This window comes from Dipodomys merriami, unplaced genomic scaffold (assembly GCF_024711535.1).
Source record: "Dipodomys merriami isolate MVZ:Mamm:240054 unplaced genomic scaffold, mDipMer1.0.p SCAF_9, whole genome shotgun sequence".
NCBI lineage: Eukaryota > Metazoa > Chordata > Mammalia > Rodentia > Heteromyidae > Dipodomys > Dipodomys merriami.
Window position 1 is genome coordinate 48022263 of NW_027206512.1, and position 20070 is coordinate 48042332.

Genomic DNA, 20070 nt, shown 5'->3' on the forward strand with positions numbered 1-20070 from the left:
TAGATAGTTGGAGTAATCCATACAATACCAGTGAAATCATCTTGAATTCACTGATTCTCAGGAATGAATTCTGGCCAGGAGCAAGCTATCCAGAGCATTGGTGCCTAGATGAGTCTTTTGCAAGCAACAGTTGAGGCCTAGCAGTAACCATGAATTCAGAGGTCTCCTCAACAGGGGTAGAACTCTTTGGGGTGCCTTAAAAGTGCTCACAGCAGCAAGGCACAGGAAAAGGATCTCATGGTGGTCAATTAAAGGGATCAATGGCTAGGACCACAACAGGTTAGTTTATTGAAGGAAAAATAAAGAATAAGAGTGCATATAACAAAGATCTCTCATGGTATTAACATTCTTAATCGTGCTCAGCGGTGGTCAATTCCTAGCCCAATATTTGAAGGACAATTAGGTCTCTCATAACTGTCTCAATATAGTTTTATTTTTCTCTGTCGTAAACCAAGTAGCATTTATCGAATACAGTTGTCTTGATCTGTTTTTACAGAGGGATCATGTTGCCATTAAAGATATCTGCTTTGTCATTTTTTTAAAGAAAGTTTGTTCGTTTGTTGGGAAATAAATGACTCAGATTGCTCAAGTGGGTTTATAATACACAAAATAAAAATATTTTGCTACAAACAAATGCGCAATAGAGAACAAATTTATTGACTTATCATGCAGAACTTAGAAGTTATCTATTGGACAATGAAACACAAGTTTTGGAATGCCAAAATATGCCTAGAAAAACCCATCCTGTGCAGTTTACTGACACTGAATAAACAGAAATGTCTTTCTACTATTCAGTGCAGAGATGACTAATCCTTCCCTCAGCAGCTCATTATGCATTGTCATGAAAATAGATAATACAATTCTGTGCAAACCTCCATTGATTTCATGTCAAACAAATTCTCTCAAAGTCATTTAATAAGCAAATAGACAGAAAAAGCAAACCTGAAACTTCAAACAATTTGTGCAATTAATGCCTTTGAACATCCATCATGTCTCCTCTTTTTAAAGAGATGGACATTTCTTTTTTTATTCCCCCTTTGGTTCGTGATGGGGTGGTGGGACTTGAACACCGGGCCTGGGTGCTGTCCCTCAGCTCTTCAGCTCAAGGGAGGCACTCTACCACTTGAGCCACACCACCACTTCAGGATTCTAGTGGTTAATTGGAGATAACAGGCTCATGGACTTTCCTGTCCTGACTGGCTTTGAACTGTGATCCTCAGATCTCAGCCTCTTGAGTAGCTAGGATTAAAGACTTGAGCCACTGGTGCCCAGCCTAAGTTCTTTTCCCTTTTCTTTCTTTCTTTCATTCTTTTTTTTTTTTTTTTTGTCGGTCATGGGGCTTGAACTCAGGGCCTGTGTACTGTTCCTGAGTTTTTTGTGCTCCAGACTAGCACTCTACCACTTGAGCCACAGTGCCACTTCTGGCTTTTTCTGTGTATATGGTACTTAGGAATCAAACCTGGCTGGGGCTTCATACATGCTAGGCAAGTACTCTACTGCTGAACTACATTCCCAGCCCAGAGATGGGCATTTCTACATCAACAAGGAAATGCCCCAAGGGTTTAGACAAATTGTCTACAGAAAGAGCAACATTAAAGTTTTAAGATCAAATTTATATTATACCAATCATTTCCTCTGCTGAGAAACAAACTGTGAATGTACAACTCCAACATTGCTTCCTACTCTCTTTCTCCGTCCCTATATCTATATGTATAGAGAGGTATATATGATGAAAATGCACATGTACGTTTGTTCATATTAATATATACATACATGTTGAAGAATGTGCTAATAATGAATTCCATCATCAAAGTGGATCACATTACTTGTGACTCAACAAGTATTCCTGCCTGCAATGTCTTTTGCAATGAAATTAATGTCTATAAGAAAGTATTTTAACTTTTCATTAAGCTGGAGCTTCATTGTGGCCTCTTTTGAGCCTTGGACTCTTTGTTACTGGGTCTCTTCCTCCTCCAGGACATCATTGTACTCTGTTGTTTCTGTGTCTATAAACTACATCACCTTGCGTGTGAGACTGTTGGCAAATTCATCTTTCTTTCCCTCGGGACTAAAGTAGTCCTAATCCAAAACAAACATTTGACAAACATTTATGAAAGGAAAATCCACAAAATGCAAATAAGACATTTTAGCAGAGAGAATTGCATTTTAAATTTTATCCCAAGCCAAGAACAGATTTGGTTTTCTTGAATAAATTACTTTAGGTCTCATATTTAATTTGTCTGTGTGAACAGTAGATAAATTGTACAACGTATATGTTGTGATTTTATAGCTTGGATTAAGTTAGATTACAAGTGGAAAAAGAAAAAAGTGGAACAAATAAGAGGTAAAAAGCGGATATGACAGTATGAGACAGTATAAAAGACAGTATGACGATAGGGAAGGCTTAACAAAATATTGGGATATATGCTAATTTTATTTCAGCCAAGAAAATCTAGCTTCAGGACGTGTAACGCATGTAAGATTTGATATTACTTTAATGACAAGCACTATAGTTAATTGGCATATTAATTGTGACTATCCGATTAATTATATCTCTTATGTTTGCTCACAATTTGCTCTTTTTTATTGTATTTTATTGTAAAGGTTCTGTATGAGGGACTACAGTTACATAAATGAGGTAATGAGTACATTTTTTATAAGACATTGTTATCCACTCCTTCTTTTTTCTCCCTCTATCCTTTCCTCCCTCACGCCTCCCCAGTATTGTCAGGTTCATTTCCAACATGGTGTCCTTTGAGTATCATTATTGCATTGTTCTTCTTTTTCATTTTATCTTTTCAAACGGTGAACAAATAAAAAATTACAAGTGGGAGCTATGCAGAAGTGTCTATGGCTGTAATCCTAACTATTGAAGTTGCTGAGATTTCAAGAATCTCAGTGAAGGCCATCCTGGAAAGAAAAGTACATGCAACTGTGTCCTAAATAACCAGCAAAAACAAAAAATAAGATCATGGTTCAAGTGGTAGAGCATCAGGTATCAAACAAGCCAGTTGTGCAAATGCCAGACCCTGAGTTTAAACTCCAGCACTACCAAAAGAAGTAATAATGGAAAAATAAATACAAGTATGCATTTTATTAACTTTACTTAATCTATTTCAATATCAAAATTCTTACACAAACTTTTGAAAATGTATAAATTAATGTAAGTAGGCAAAACTACTCCCAAATACTAGATAAACATATATGTAACTGAATTTTTCAGCATGACTAAACCTTCAGAAAATATTAGGTGTCACCCTACTATATTATTGCTAGTCAATTGTGTGATTAATTTTTCAGTATTTACTTTTCTCCCTCACATCACAAATTCTACAAGACTTCAGCAACCAACATTTATCAGTTCATCATAGTTCCCTTGATATCTATCACAGTTCTCATGATTTAAAAATATGTATCATAAAGTATTTCCAGAAAGATTTCATGTGTTATGATCAGCTTTTAAATTTTGACAAAGGATAAAGTGTAGGAAAATAATCAACTGGACAGGTGCAAAAAAAATCTTTGTATCCTGCCAGGCACCAATAGTGCATACCTGTAATCCTAGCTACTTAGGAGGTTGAGATCTGAGGATTGTGGTTCAAAGCTAGACTGGGCAGCAAAGTCGGTGAGACTCTTATCTCCAATAAACCACCAGAAAACCAGAAGTGGTGCTGTGGCTCAAATGGTAGAGCTCTAGCCTTGAGTTGAAGAGCTGAGGAACAAGGCCCAGGCCCAGAGTTCAAGACCAACAACTGACAAAGCAAGCAATAATACCAACAACAACAAAGCTTTGTATCCTGTAGAAATAGAATTAAGAGATGAAAGGAGCAAATGAACAATAGGATAAAGATGAGGAGATTCAGTGCTGGAATTTCATCAGTGAAGACCACCATGATGGTGAGAAAATGGGCAGGAATGGCAATGAGGAGCAGCAGATGGGCAACAAAGAGATTCCATTTTCCCCACGAAAATTCAGTGCTCTCCAAAGTTGAAATAAGCTTGCTTAGGAGGAATTGAGGTTTCTTTCATTAAAAGTGTTCATACATTTGGGCATGAATTTGATAAGAGTACTTGGAAGGGGATTGAATCATCACATTCTTTTTAGTAAGAAATTTTTAAAATTCAAACGTTCTTTTCATTTTGCAAGATTGAAAAAAGATGTTCCTTCTTGGGAACCTCAAATATATAATAATGAACAAAATCATGACTTTTTTCTCACTATGCATTTTTATATGAAGCTTACGGGAAAAACAGCAGACTTCCAAGATCTTAATGCTTTGCCACTTGGTGAGAAGGCACAAGAAACTAATAAATATATCATCAACTTAGTATTGATTACTTACCAAAAATTACTTAGAAAGAAGTGTATTTTGCTACTTTCACTAAAATGTTATTATAATTATTTCTATTTTTAAAAGTGGGAGTGAGTTCTTGTCACTTCGTTGTTTAGATTTTGTTTTTGTATTTTAATTTTTTTTTTGAGGGGGGAGGTCCAGTCATGGGGTCTGAACTCTGGGCCTGGGCACTGTTTCTCAGCTCTTCAGCTCAAAGCTAGCACTCTACCACTTGAGCCACAGCACCACTTCGGCTTTTTTCTGCTTATGTGATGCTGAGGAATCAAACCCAGAGCCTCATGCATGCGAGGCAAGCGCTCTACCACTGAGCCACCTTCCCAGCCTTATTTTTAATTTTTTTGTGTGTCTGAATTTTTTGTGTGCCTGAACTGGAGCTTGAACCCAGGTCCTCTCCCTCTTGCTTAACATTTTCACTCAATGCTGGTCTACAACCACTTGAGCCATACCTCCAGTTTGGGCTTCTTGCTGGTTAACTGGAGATGATGAGTGTCTTGGGTTTGTATTATTGTACTGTATTTGACCCTGAATCCTCAGATCTAAATCTCCTGAGTAGCAAGGATTACAGGCATTGAGCCATTGTGTCTAGCTGATCACTGTTTTTAAAAAAACTTTTCATAACATACGCAATATACACTGACTAGATTGATACTTGCAGCCTTACTGCAAATGTAGAAAATCATAAAAATTGCAAGCACAAGTACCAATAACAATTATTTACTAAGATGTTAAAAGCAAGTAAGTAAATTTTATCATTCTTGCCCTATAATTGTAAACCGTCTGTACAAATAATAAGCTTCATTATTACATACTTTATTACCATGTCATCCTAAAATGCTACATAAAATGAATTAATTGATAATTCATATTATTCCTTGTCCTAGATAATATGCTGAAGAAATTCTAATTTCTGTGTGTTTCCTCTGAAACATATATGTATTTGTTTTGGGAGAAAGTTAATTAGGTCTACTTGTGTGAGTCAGTACAACAGATGCTGGAGAGGATGTGGCCAAAGGGAACATTATTGCACTGTTGGTGGGAGTGTAAACTTGTTCAACAACTCTGGAAAGCAGTATGGAGGTTACTCAAAAGACTACACATAGAGCTTTCCATGACCACAAACAAGGCCATACTAAAGCTACCAGCACAACTATGTTTATGGCAACATTATTCACCATAGCTAAGATATGGAACCAACCCAGATGCCCCTCAGTAGATGAATGGACCAAGAAAATGTGATATATAGATACAACGGAATTCTATGCTTCCATCAGAAAGAATGACACCACCCCATTTGTTAGGAAATGGAAAGACTTGGAAAAAATCATATTAAGTAAAGTAAGCCAGACCTAAAGAAACACAGGTCTCATGGTTTCCCTTATTTACAATAATTAGTATTAGTAGGCTAATTATAGCAGATGAGCAGAATAGCTCAATACATATGACCATATAAGATGATGCTAAATGAAATGAATTCCAAGACATGGACACAAGATGTTTTTCTTTTTTGTTGTTATTTTTAATGTACTATGTGTTTCTTTTGTTTCTTTTGCATGTTCTTCCCTCTATGGTATATTCCCTGTTGTCACTGTATTTGATGATTGTGTCCTGGTAATGTATATACAGTTATTGGAATTAAGGAAGTAAAGGGGAAGAACAGATTGGTGAGCCAAAGGACAAGGATAAAGGACGAGGAAAGAACCAATGCAACTGCGATATACACATGACAACATTTTGAGAATGATCTGTGCAACTTAGGGGGTGGAGAAGTGAAAGTAAGAGAAAAATGAGGAAAGAGGTAACAAGTTTGACAATAAATGTATTACCTTACTTACCCAACCCTAATCCCTCTATACATCACCTTGACCATAAAACAAAAAGCTCAAGATATTTATAGGAGTAGAACTCAAAATCCAACTCTTAAATTTTCAGAAAACAACTTGGGATGGCTCTCAAACTTTCTTGGAGTGGATCTAGAGCTGGCCGGCTTCCAGGACACCATACTGATCTTGTTTCTTGGGGGAAGTAGATTCTTTGAGATTACATAAATCCTCCTATTTTCATTGGACAAGAATTCCAGGCTCTTCAGGAACTGCTTTACATTCAGTATATCAATTTTACACTAAATTTGTTACAGCTTCCTGATGTGTTTCTTCCCCCCGCCTTTTTTTCAACAATGACTGCTCAGCCCTACCCTCATCCAGTTTTACTGTAAATACCCAATCGGAATTCAGCCCACATCTCCTTCACTATTGGGCTCCACAGGTTGTTTCAGCAGCCTAGTCCTGTAGTTCTGTAGGCCAAGGCTAGGAATTGTCCAAAGGTAGAGATGTGGGGCAATTTAGTGCTGCTATCTCTACTGCCTGGGGATGGTTGTCTCATGTATCCTGTTTAAGGAAGCAATTAAAGGGCCATTAGTGCACAGTTCACTGGATGTAAACTTTTGGTTACTTCCTTTAATGACTTTTTTTCCCAAGCCTTAATAAACTTAAGTCAGAATATTGATTATATATGTATCTATATATATAAAACTCTCTATATACATATAACTATATATAATTTTAGAACAATTGAACAATTCAATCTACTCTATTGTTTGTAGTCAAATATATGACTCTCATTTGGGAGGGGGAAATATAAATAAATGAATTACTAGTTCTCAGTAGGTTGAACCAGCTGCAATCTTCATCTTTTCGGTAATATTTTATGTTTAACCAGTATTATCTAATCTATTTTCTTCAAATAACATAATCACACACTTATGTTTTTACTGGTATTTGTTGCCATTGAAATAATTAGATGATAATTCTATTTGAGCATAAGATTTAATTGAGCTATAATCAGTTCATTTTAGTATTACCATGCAATTTAACCTAATTACTTTGCTCAAAGAATTTTCCTCCTTTCACTCAAACTGCTTATAAACAATAAAAAGAACGATGAATGACTCATATCTTGCAAAATGGAGAAGGATTACTGGAAGGGCAAATTGCAAATAGGAGATCAGATAAAGTTGTGGCAGTTATTTCTTAATGAAACAGTATCAGAATGCTGGTCAGTAATTTCCCAGGTATACTAGTTAGGCAGTTTATTAAGGCGATGGGTGTTTGAACACAGACACTTAGATCAGAATGAAAAAAATAAAACCCCAAAACAAAAAAGCTAGAGCTGATTCCAAATCTGGAATAATGAAGGGACAATCAGATAACTCTAGCCAGTATACTATATGAATTTAAAGTAAGATTTTATCCTTTTAGCTCACCCATTCCATTTTGATCTCCAAGAGAAACATGCTAATATGGAATGGATCTTGTTTGAGGCTTAAAATTGACCAACCATTCCATATTTTCCATTCATGAATCTTTTAGAAATATTTCATTGACCTACTTGTCTGTAGATAGAATAATTTCTAGGAAAGCAAGATAAATGAGGCCTTGCCCTTATCCACAGTGGCAGGACACACAGCGGAGATAAGAATATAGATCATGAAACCGAAATGTTGTGGCACAGGCAATTGGAATAGATATCAGAAAAAATGGTGCTTTAAAACCTGACAAAATAATTTAGAAAGACAAAATAAATCACAATTTATTAATCTGATCTTTTGAGATTCTAGGGGTGAGAAATAGACTGGTAGAATCTTGTCCTGGAACATTACTTTTTAAATGAGAGTTTTCTCACATAAGTTATTATATTTATCTGTGTCCATTTTTATTTGTTATTATACACTTTGTTATCATACCCTTTCAGACATCTGGAATCCTATGAGAAAGAAGTATAGTGACTTTCAATGTTGCAATTATATCCAAATGACTAGCAAGGCATTCTGAAGTAAAAATGTACCATTGTTAAAATTTAAAATTACTCATTTAAGAGAACTGATCATTTGAAAAGCATTAAGTCAATTGAAATGAATATATATTCTAATATAATCAAAACTATAGTTTCTGAAAATTGTAGTAACATCTGATTCAAAAATAAGAAGAGAAAATCCAAAAAATAAAAAGTGGTGAGGTACTCCATGAAACGAGTTTAAACTCAGTTTTTATATGATATATATAAAAAATTCACTGCACTTTCAGAACATCAGATTTCCATCCATTCCTGTAAGGTTTTGATCAGATCCTCAACAATCAACTAAAGAAAAGCTCTTAATGAACTTTCATTTCCTAAAAGATGTTTTAATTACTCTATTTATAAATACAGGCCTACGTGACATAAAAGTAAATTCTCCAAATAATAAATGAGTCTGACACAAATGATTTTCCAACAGAAAAGTTCTGATTGGATAATTTTAGTATTCTGTGTTTAATAGGCTTGACTAGGAGAGAAAAAATAAAAATGAGAGAGAAAAAGAGAGGAATTTTTATAGGGCGGAAAGAAAAGGCAAACAAAAGAAAAAGAATCTTGTACTAGTGGCTAATGGCAGCAATGCTAGCTACTCAGGAGGCAGAGATCTAGACAAGCAGAATTTGAAACCAGCCAAAGCAAAAAAGTCAAAAAGATTGCATCTCCAAAAATAAACAAGAAAAGGCCAGGCTAGAGTAGAAGAACACCAGTCAGGAAAGAAATATAAACAAGAGACCTAGAGTTCAAGCCATGTTATGGGTAAATAATAAAAATAAGGATGAGAAAAAAAAAAAGAAGAAAGAGCAATATAAAGAAAATATCAAACAAAAATAACAGAAGCTATTCATAGCCCATTTTTAAAGTTGTAAGCAATACTCTGACTTTTCCTTTGAAACATCAGCCTTATGGAAATGCACATCTTTGGGAATCTGTTTCTTTGTTTTTTTGTTTGTTTGGTCGATCGTGGGGCTTGAACTCTGGGCCTAGGTGCTGTCCCTCAGCTCTTCAGCTCAAGGTGAGCGCTGTACCACTTGAGCCACAACGCCACTTTCTCTATGGTATTTTATGTATACCCTGTTCAGTAGGAAAAATATTAAATCAAAAGGAACGGGTCAATTTCACTGGTGTTAGTTCTAAATTAAGAATTAAACTTTCCAACCAAAAACAGTTGTATTGTTCAAGACCCAAAATGCCAGAGAGGGAAGTTAGGAGCAATTATGTTTACAATCAGGAAAGTAAGATGCTTAATCAGGAAAGTAAGATGCTTAATGCTTAAAAGAATAAATAATATTCCACTGTACACATCAATTAATTTTTTCACTTAATTATGGAACTCTTTAGTTACATAATTTATTATTACATATTAAAATTTTCGAACATACACAATTATTTCAATAAAGCAGTTTGTTTGTCAGTCATGAGTTGGGAACTCACTCATGTTTGATTTCACAGTTTGGTATCCTTTGAAGCAAAGGGGAAAAGTAAAAGGTTGGTGCCACACAGCCCTGCAGGAATTTGATGCTCTGCCTTGTGATGCAGGCCGAAGTCTCTAAAACAAATGAACGCTTCCTTCAGTGTACGCTCTAAAAAGAGTAATTGATATCAGTCATCCTGACAGAACACTGAAAGTCAAATTTGGTTTGTGAGTGTGCCCACTTCATACTCTTGGGAAATAAAGGATTTACATCTCCTGTAGAATTCAATAGTATCTTAGAAGCATTTTTGGTAACTTTCTGTGGGAGGAAAAATTATTTAAATACTCAAGGACAAGCAGCCATGATCATCTTTGAGGATCATTAACTTTGTCTTTCTGTAGTATTAAATGAACTATCTTTCCTTAATGCATCCTTAACTCTCCTACAGACCCAAAGAAAAGAAATTGGATGATAAATATGCTCCAGGCTGAGTTTGACAATATCATTTTAGGTTTTGCTTGAATTGAAACACACCTAACTATTCACAAAGTAAATCCTTATTCTCTGCAGAATAGTTCAGGTTTAATCTTTGTTCCATTTTTCTCTGGATTTTTAAAGCATTCCCTGATTGCCTTGATAGATTCTGCATATTTTGGGGGAGTTTTAATAATCTGAAACAAATCATTCATTCTCTGCTTCATGTATTTAAAGTATGCTTGTATTAATCACACACACACACACACACACACACACACACACACACACAGAATAAGGTATTTTGGAGGAAATGATGAATGTATTATATAACATAAAATATATACATATTATATAATTGAGTATATAAGAAAGCAGAAAGTGGCCAGCACCTGTGACTCACGCCTGTAATCCTAGCTACTAAGGAGCCTGAGATCTGAGGACCATGGTTCAAAGCCAGCCCAGGCAGAAAAGTCCATGAAACTCTGATCTCCAATAAACCACTAGAAAACTGGAAGTGGCGCTATGGCTCAAGAGGAAGGGCGCTTGCCTTGAGCTGAAGTGCACAGGGACAGCGCCCAGGCCCAGAGTTCAAGCCTCACAACCAACAAAAAGAAGAAAGAAAGCAAGAAAGCAAGAAAGCAAGAAAGAGAGAGAAAGAGAGAGAGAAAGAGAAAGAGAGAAAGAGAGAGAGAGAGAAAGAGAGAGAGAAAGAAAGAGAGAGAAAGAGAAAGAGAGAGAAAGAAAGGGAGGAAGAGAGGGAGGGAGGGAAGGAGGGAGGAAGGAAGGAAGAGAAAAAGAAAGGAAGAAAGAAAGAAAGCAGAAAGTGCATTAGAAACAAGTAAATATATAACAGTCAGATAAATATGTAATATGATGTAGGTGTATATAATTGTATGCATATATAGAAAATTTTCTCTTACCTAACATATTCTAATAGGATTATCACTATAAATTTCATATTCTGCTCCTTTCTATAATCTATTCATCATATACTAACTCCACATAAGATTAGAAATTTAAAAATTGCAACTGCATTTTATATTAGTATTATATCAATATCTATCTATAACTCCACTCACTCTGATTGTTTCATCCAGGAAGGAATCTATAGTAGACTGTGTACTTTCCACTCATATCCAAAAGAATTAGGTATGTCAAAGATTAAAATGAAGAGCTTGACAATTACGAGAATGTGGACCATAAGTTTTTTCATTTAAAAATATTTGAATTTGTCTACAGAAGTGATTTTCTTAAAGATGGAGGGACTTTCCTAATGTACCTTTCCAATGGAAAATGTAAATTATTCAGTAACTACATCACAACATCACTTTTTTTACAAGTGAACACCAGTGCTTCAGGATTAGGTCAGAATAACATGCTCTGTCTCTGCTATTTAGCATAATTTTTTCACAACTAGTAGGTGCATACATCTGATACATTATCAATAAGTGAATTTGTTTGACAGGAACAAGCAGCAGAAAAAAGAGCTTTTAAAATGCCAAATCCAAAGCTATATAAAAAATGATGCATGCTGTCATGAGAAAAATGTGGGTGATTATTACAGACAATGTGTATAAATCTCATAAAGCAAAGATACATCTGTATGTACATGTATGTATATTCATAAGTACCCAAATATCAATAAGGTTTAGTAAGAAGACAAAGAAAGAGAATTGTGATACATTGACCATTGACTTTTATAATTAAAGTCCTATGTAATTATTTTCCTCTAACATAGAATAAAAATTTTAGGTGCTAAATGAGTTCCCAGAACTCATTTTTATTATTGAAGTGGAGAATCTTAGTAAAAATGTCATGAATTGTATTCACAAATTGCATACCACTCAAATATATATACTAAAACCTCATAAATATGTAAGAAAAATTTACATGTCTTTCTTAATGTTAAATTAAGCGCGCACACGCACACACACACACACACACACACACACACACACACACACACACACACACACACACACACACACACACACACACACACACACACACACACACACACACACACACCCTCTCCCAGGTGAAAGCTCACATGTTTAGAAGAATAACTGAAATCCAGGGATTGGTTTCAGCTGGGGTCTAGGGTCTGGTAATACCCCAAGAGTCTGATCATGTAATTCCCAATGCACAATTGCCTGGGTAAATGACTACAGCTTTATCCAAGAAAAAGCCTGGGAGAAAAATAACAGTAAAAGCTAAGGGGCCTGGCTTCCCTTTCATTCATAGGATTTTGGGCCTATACAAGCATTGAAATCTTAACTATCCTGGAAAAAAAGGCGTTGAGGAGCACAGACACCAGACAAATACACCAGGAGTCATGTTGCCTGGTAGACACAGCTCGAGACAGCCTGGGTCCTGACTGTATATAGCCAGACAAAACCAACAACCCTACAGTGTCTCAGAAAAGTGTGTGACATGCTGGTAGCATTCTCTTTAGATATTACTATTACTATTTATCTCAGGCTGTGGGCTTATGGGGGAATTTTTTAAATACATTCTGTTTTCTTTAAGTAGTTGTCTTGAAGGAATTTCCATTAAACATAGCAGTTTATGAATAAACAAAAATGTGAAATGCTAAGATTTCATGGTAAAAATTTCTTTTAAGTGAGACATTAAGCTACAAATAAAAACTCAGTTATAACAACTGTGGAAAACTTAGATATTACTGGAGACTTCTGTTCAATTATGGCAGAGGAATATAATGCTTAACAACATTCCCTCTAAAAACTAAGAGCATAGGATTTCTTGATTCTATATAGATTTAAGTCTTTGGAAACAATAGAAAACAAGAGCACATTAGACAAGCCACTGAAGGTGTTGGCATATTCTTCTAATAATGAGAAAGAGACAGAAATAAAAAGAGTCGATCCTGCTATGGTGGCACTCAATTATAATCTTGGCTACTCAGAAGGCAAAAGTAGGAGTATTGTGAATTTGAGGCCAATCTAGAATGAGACATTGTTTCAAAAAAAAAAAAAAGTAGTTGGTTATGGACTCGTGATATTGTGATTATCTAGCATGAATAGGGATACTTACTTCAAACCCTACAGGAAAAAAGATTTTTAAAAATGGTAACAACAAAGTGGCTAGGATCTAGTGAGCTTAATAGCCTATAGAAGAGAACATACTTTTTTTTTTTTTTTACTTTGTTCTGGGATAAGATACGGATGAATGAATTTGTTCCTGAGAATACACGAAGGGACCAAACAGAAAATGGAGGCGTAGGTAAATTCTGACATATTCTTTCGTGCACCCAAATTCATGACTTATATCCTATCCCCCCATCAGTATTCATGTCTCTATGAAAGTAATTCAGAATTTCCAGTACACCGAGATATAAGGTAACAGCGATAAGAACAGACAACAGTGATTAAAGCTGACAAAACATTTTCTGTAAAAGATCAGTGAGTTCATATTCTAGGCTTTTCTGCTCATGCAACTAATTTTTAAGTCACATAGTAGTAGATATTAGTGTTAGACAATATGTGAATGAATATATGCTACTTTGTATTAATAACATTTTATGGATAATGGGTAGCTAGATTTTCTTACTGACAATAATTTGCTCATCCCTGAAAGAAGTTAAAAGTCTCTATTTTTAAGAATAAGAACATTAGCAAACTTTTCCAAACTGAACATCAATTGTCAGCTGAGCAAATTTAGACCAATATCCAATATGCTGGATAAGATCAGAAAGTTCTTCTTTGTAGACAAATTCCACATACATTTTGGTTATACAAATCCAAACACACTAGGAAAATCCTACCATGATAATCTGCACATAAAGCAAAAGGTAAATCTTTACAACTTCCCACTCCAGTTAAATAGAAACAATAGCTCAATTAATGTTTAAGAAATCTCACATAAGACATAAGTCAAAACATGAAATATGGAAAGGGAAAAGTATTACCCTAAGCCAAAGTGTACAACATGCCATCTTTAAATATTATTGATATTCTTACATTTTTCAGCCTCTGAAACATAAAATAAGCACTTGCATCCATGAAAACAAAATTGATAGCTACCATGTGAAAGAATATGTTTTGGTATTTTGTAATATAAAAATATATAAAACAGAATCTGTACTTGCATCTAATTTCAGTTTTGATGACAGAAGAGAGACAATAAGTAATAAATGATAAAGATAACAATAAATGTCCTTAAAATTATGAAGAAAGTGTGAAAAAAGTAAGAAAATTTAGGTCTTAATGCTATTTAGAACTGAACATTCAGGTTAAGTCTCTAGGTAATATTTGACCAAGGGCTTAACTAAATTTTATCTTTTAGAGTAAAAGTAGAACATTACATTGTTTTTCCATAAATAGAATTATGTATCAATCAAAATAAATGATGGTAAAATACTAATAAATTGCTATAAGAGTCCATAATTAGTTTTAGATAAATAGGTCTATAAAGGTAAGATTTGAGGTTGTGTACAGAAAGACAGTTGACAGGACAATTTTATGGTCACAAGCGAAATGTTTCTTGGAGCTATTTTCGACTATGATTTCCAAGGCCTTAAGAATACTGTCTGTGTGGTCTTATGAAAGGGACATGTCTCTGTCACAGATGGTCACATTTTACGATCCAACTTTAAAAGTAAAATGTGTAAGTTATTTTTACTTTAGAGGATGTAAAAACAATCAGGAGGTTTTGGTGGTAAGCATCAGTGAATGATTTTGCTTTCTGCAGGTCTGCCTTTCCTTTTTAGTAACTGTCAGAACAGGAAACTTTAAGTTCTCATAAGTGGAAATCACCTGCTGAGGAAAACATCTCCTTTGACTTGAAAAGGAGCATTAAATCTCTGTCACATCAAGGGAGGTCACAATGAAAAGCCCAAACGTAATGTACTTAGACATCCAGGTTCAAAGAGCTACAACTCAAAAACTTTAAGTTTTCTGTTGATTTTTTTTTTGGTAGTGAGTCAAGAAAATGTGTGTGTTTATATTTACAACTGTTCTTCGCTAGGTGAGATCACTATCTGGATTTTGGTTTCCATTGGCCAGCCAGTGAACAGATGTATGCCTTGGATTCCTTCCTTTATTGTATCAACTTCCAGAAAAGCTCATTAAAGAAGAGGAAAGGCACGCTTCATTCTTTCTGTTTTTATGATCCTACTGCCCTGGCTAACTACTCAGGAGCTATCAAACATAATTTTGTTCTAATGCACAACACTCTGTGTTTAATGTTTAAGAAAATGCTTTTCTAGGTTCTGTTATTCTTTAATTATTTTAGTCTTTTGTTTTTCATGGTCCCACTGACATTTTAACCGGCTAATGTAATTTGATTGTAGAAGGTTTTTCTGTGTTTGCAGAATATATACCCCACCCAATTGTGACTTCTCAAACTTTCTAAACACTTTTTCCCATGTCTCATGCAAAATAGTTCCTAATTATAAATTCTTGTTTTGGGACAACCAGCGGTTTTTACACACAAAAAATGTAATACTGTGCATTTATTTCTACAATGTTTTATCAAAGGCAACCAAATTTAGTTTGATTATGTCACAAGAAGAGCAAATAGGAGATTGCCTCAAGATGTAATTTTCCTTATTGTCATGTGGGTTTGTAGCACCAACTCAAACATTCAACTCAAATGTTTTTTTTTCTTTCTTGCGATTGTTTCTAACACATTTATAAGATGATTTCTTTGTTGCTTTGTATGTCCCTCCCCCACGGTATAACCCCTGTTTTCACTGTATTTGATGTTGGTATAATTTGTGGAGGGGAAGGGAAAAAACCAATTGCTTAGAGATGTACAAGAAGTTAGGTCGAAAAACGAACTTTACAACTTCGGGGGTGGGGGAGGGATGGGAAGGGGAAACAAAGGAGGGGCAACAATGCTTGATAAGAAATGCACTCATTATCTTGCCCATGTAATTGTAATCCCTCTGTACGGTATTTTCACACAAAAAATAACATTATACCCCAGAAGAGATGAGTGCATACAAAAATATGTGGTACCTATATGCAATGGAATTTTAAACAACCATTACAAAGAATAAAATAATGTCATTTGCAGCAAATGGATGGAACTAGAACAGTCATGTTAAGTGAGGTAAGCCAAAATCAGAGAGACAAATGGCACATGTTTTCTCTGAGATGCAGAAGGTAGATCTAAAACACTGGGATATGACAGGATCATCTTATGAGAGATCACAATGGTACAATGACTGAGGGCCTCTTCATATTTACATAAAATAATATACATACTGAAATGAACTTCAAAGACAAGAAAACAAAAGACTTTTTTAAATTTAGTTCTCTCTTTTTCAGACTATTCTGTATTTTTTACCTTATATATGATGTATTCTCATGCATATCTGTAGGAGGGTGGAGGGGAGAGTGTAGCTGAGGAAAATGATGAAAAAGAGCAGCAGCCGAGAGCACTGGACATTGATGAAAATGAACTATGCAAATCATGGGAAGAGATAGGAGGGAGGGAATGGGAGAGAATGAGGGAACAGATGACACTGTGTAAAAGGAAATGCACTCATTACCTTAACCATGTAAATGTAACACCTCTGTATATTACCTCTATGATAACAATAAAGTAAATTCTAAAAAAAAAGTCCACAACAATCCATGCAAATCCTCCAATGCTCAAGTTCCTTAAATGTTGTGCAGATGGTCTGCAAATTTTCCCACATGCATTCAATTATCTATTTGAAATATACAAGTGTGCATGCTATGAAATTTGTATTTCACTGTATTGTTATGGGAATAATGACCAGAAGGAATGTTTATATATGATAAAGTCACAATCTTTCCCAAAATATGTATATTAGCTATCAGTTGCATCTATATATGCAAATGTCCATGGATACAGAGCCAGTAGTTAAGAAGAGCTATACAACCTTCATGTAGATATCAGTTATAAAAAATATTTTATATTTATCCTAAACACATGGATTCTTGAAGCCAGTTACTTTGTCTCAAATGTCATAGCTTTTCCCTCCATGTGATAAAATGCTGTGATACTAAACCATCCATAGACTTCTGTATCAGTGGAAAGATTGTTGCAGGGGTACAACTGAACCATCAAAGGTCTCTCAGGCACTGTGTTCTCCAAAGTATAATTCTGTTGCTCTCCCTGCAGATGAAACATCTAAATTTCACCTAACACCTGAATGGGACCTTGTAGGTTTAGGAATGGCAGGAGGCAGTGAGTAGGAAAATACCTAAGGATTAGCAACTATTAGAGATCTGCTAGGAATTACATTGGTGATGTAATAGGAAGAACATGGTTTTTAGATTCAGACAAGTTTGAGTTAAAGCTTATCTACAGGTATTTAGGAGCTGTTTTATATATGACAGGAATCTCTGCCTTAACTGTTGACTTCTCATACTTTTAGCCTTTATTTCTCATCAGTAAAATAGATATGATAGCAATGTACAGCATTTCGTGAGAATCAACTAAGTTTAAAATGTCAAATTTTCTGTATGCCTTGAATATGATACACATTTAATAAATATGTATCCTGTGAGTGAATAGGAGATGCGAAAGAGTCTCCAGAATTTATAGAAGTAGTCACAGTATCTATACTTCCTTAACTTACCTTTTACAAAAAGTTGATTAGAAGGAAATAGTAAAATAACCAAGAGAAAATAATGGTATAAAACTCCATTTAATTTTTAGTTTTTAAGATATAGGTAAGAGCAATTTTTAAACCCAATAAACATTGTATAAATCATGGCATTTAAAATATCACTTTAGGAAAAAAACCTCTTGTTTTTATGCTAGTGCACAAAATATTAAAAACTATTTCATGTTTCCACAGATAAAAAAGGAAATATAACACATGCTTTGCTCAATTACCTCTGAATACTTCATAGGACTTTGAAATTCTTTGCATGTAACCTCTTTTCATGGCCAATAGTGCTCACATAAGAACTTTAATTTTTCCACTCATTATCTTGAAGGACAGCATGCATTCTGGGGTGAGTTGTGTCTTCCAAATGTTATTCAAGATATTTTGAAGTATCATTAATAGTTCCTATTAAAGAGGACAAAAGTATGTTTGTCTTTTCTCATAATTCTACAGAAATAACAATTTATTATTTGATGTATGCCCAGCTATAAGAATACAAAATTCATCTGGTCTTAACAATTTTAAGATCAAACATTTACAAAGGAACCTCTAAATAATAAGTGCTTTATAAGACACTGGAAATACAGACATATAAAGCACAGAGCCCAATTTCAGCTGCTCCCAGTCTAGCCTTAAGCAGACAGAACACACAACTGTTATGTGATATTAAAAAATTAATAGCTTGGGTAAGCCAAGGATAGAGTGGAAAAATAGGAAAATAATTTTTTTCTTCCTATATACTATCCCAATAAACTAAGAGACACTGCTCTTCTAAGGCATTCAATATGTCAACATTGCTTGGCTGATAATACTTTTGAAAATATTTGAGATGATATAGAAATTAATAGTAAGAGATGTTTAAAAATTTGTACATGTCATTCATTAGCAACAAGGGCCTAGAGTCTCCTAATACTCAAGCAATGATTTCACCCCTAATACACTTTGTATTACTGAATCACTTTGGAAAGCTTGAAAGGCCAAAATTTTTCTTTTTCAGACAAGAACCTCAAAACAGAGAAAAACCAACATAGGCAGACAGGATTGTATCACGTCGAAAGCTTCTGCACAACAGTGAGAATAATCAGGTGATAGAACAGGAATTCATAGAACAAATTGCCAAATTTTATATCCAATAACAGATTACTACCCAGGATATATAAAGAACTCTAAAAGGTGACATACCAATGAACAGAAAATGTTCAATATCATCAGTGATGGGAAGTGAGGAGACAAACACAATGAATTCTCACCTCAGCGTTTAAGAATGGCTACAATCAGCTGGGCACCATGGATCACACCTGTAATCCTAGCTACTAAGGAGCCTGAGATCTGAGGATCACAGTTCAAAGCCAGCCCGGGCAGGAAAGGCTGTGAGACTCTTATCTCCAATAAACCACCAGAAAACCAGAAGTGGTTCTGTGGCTCAATTGGTAGAGCGCTAGCCTTGAGCTGAAGAGCTGAGGGACAGCGCCCAGGCCCAGAGTTCAAGCCTCACGACCGACAAAAAAAAAAAAAAAAAAAAAAAAAAAAAAGAATGGCTACAATCAATAGGAAAGCCGAAAGATAAGAAGCGCTAGTCAGGATGTTAAAAAAGCGTATCTTTGCGTCTTGTTAGTGGGAATATAAGTTAGTATAATCATTGTGAAAAACAATGAAAATTCCTCAAAAGCTAAGTATAGAACAATTCTATCCCTGGCTATAAATCCAAAGAAACTGAAGTTTAAATGTCAGTGAGTCCTCAGCCCTCCCCTGTTTATTGAAATCCTATTTACAATAACCAAACTAAGGAAACAATCTAAGTATCCATCATGTGCTTCATGGAAACAGAAAACCAGCAAAATGCTGGATTGGAGATGTGCTCGAGGTAGTGCACCAGCAGTGAGCAAAAATGGAGACAAATTTGAGTGAGAGCAAGAGGCCCTGAATTCATGTCTTCTTGACAGTTCAAAAGAAAATGTTGATATAGAGAGCTGAAAGTGAATGCTCCCTTTAAAACTTTAGTTCTTTATGCAAGAAAACAATTTCCTATCCAAAATTTTCCCTTGGTGTAGGTCAAATTGTACACACATACACACACACACACACACACACACACACACACACACACACACACATCCATGTATCATCATTAAAGATTTCAAAAGGCCTTTGCAGGTGTAATTAAAATAGGGATCTTAAGTTACATTATTTTGCATTATACAAATAGTCCCTAAATCTAGTTTGAAATATGCTTGGAAGAGTTAGTCAAAGACAGAAAGTCTATAAGAACAAAATGTAGGCAGAGATGTAGAGTGATTCAGCATAACTCAAGAATTTCTGGAACAAGGGGCTGGGAAGGTGGCTCAGTGGTAGAGTGCTTGCCTTGCAA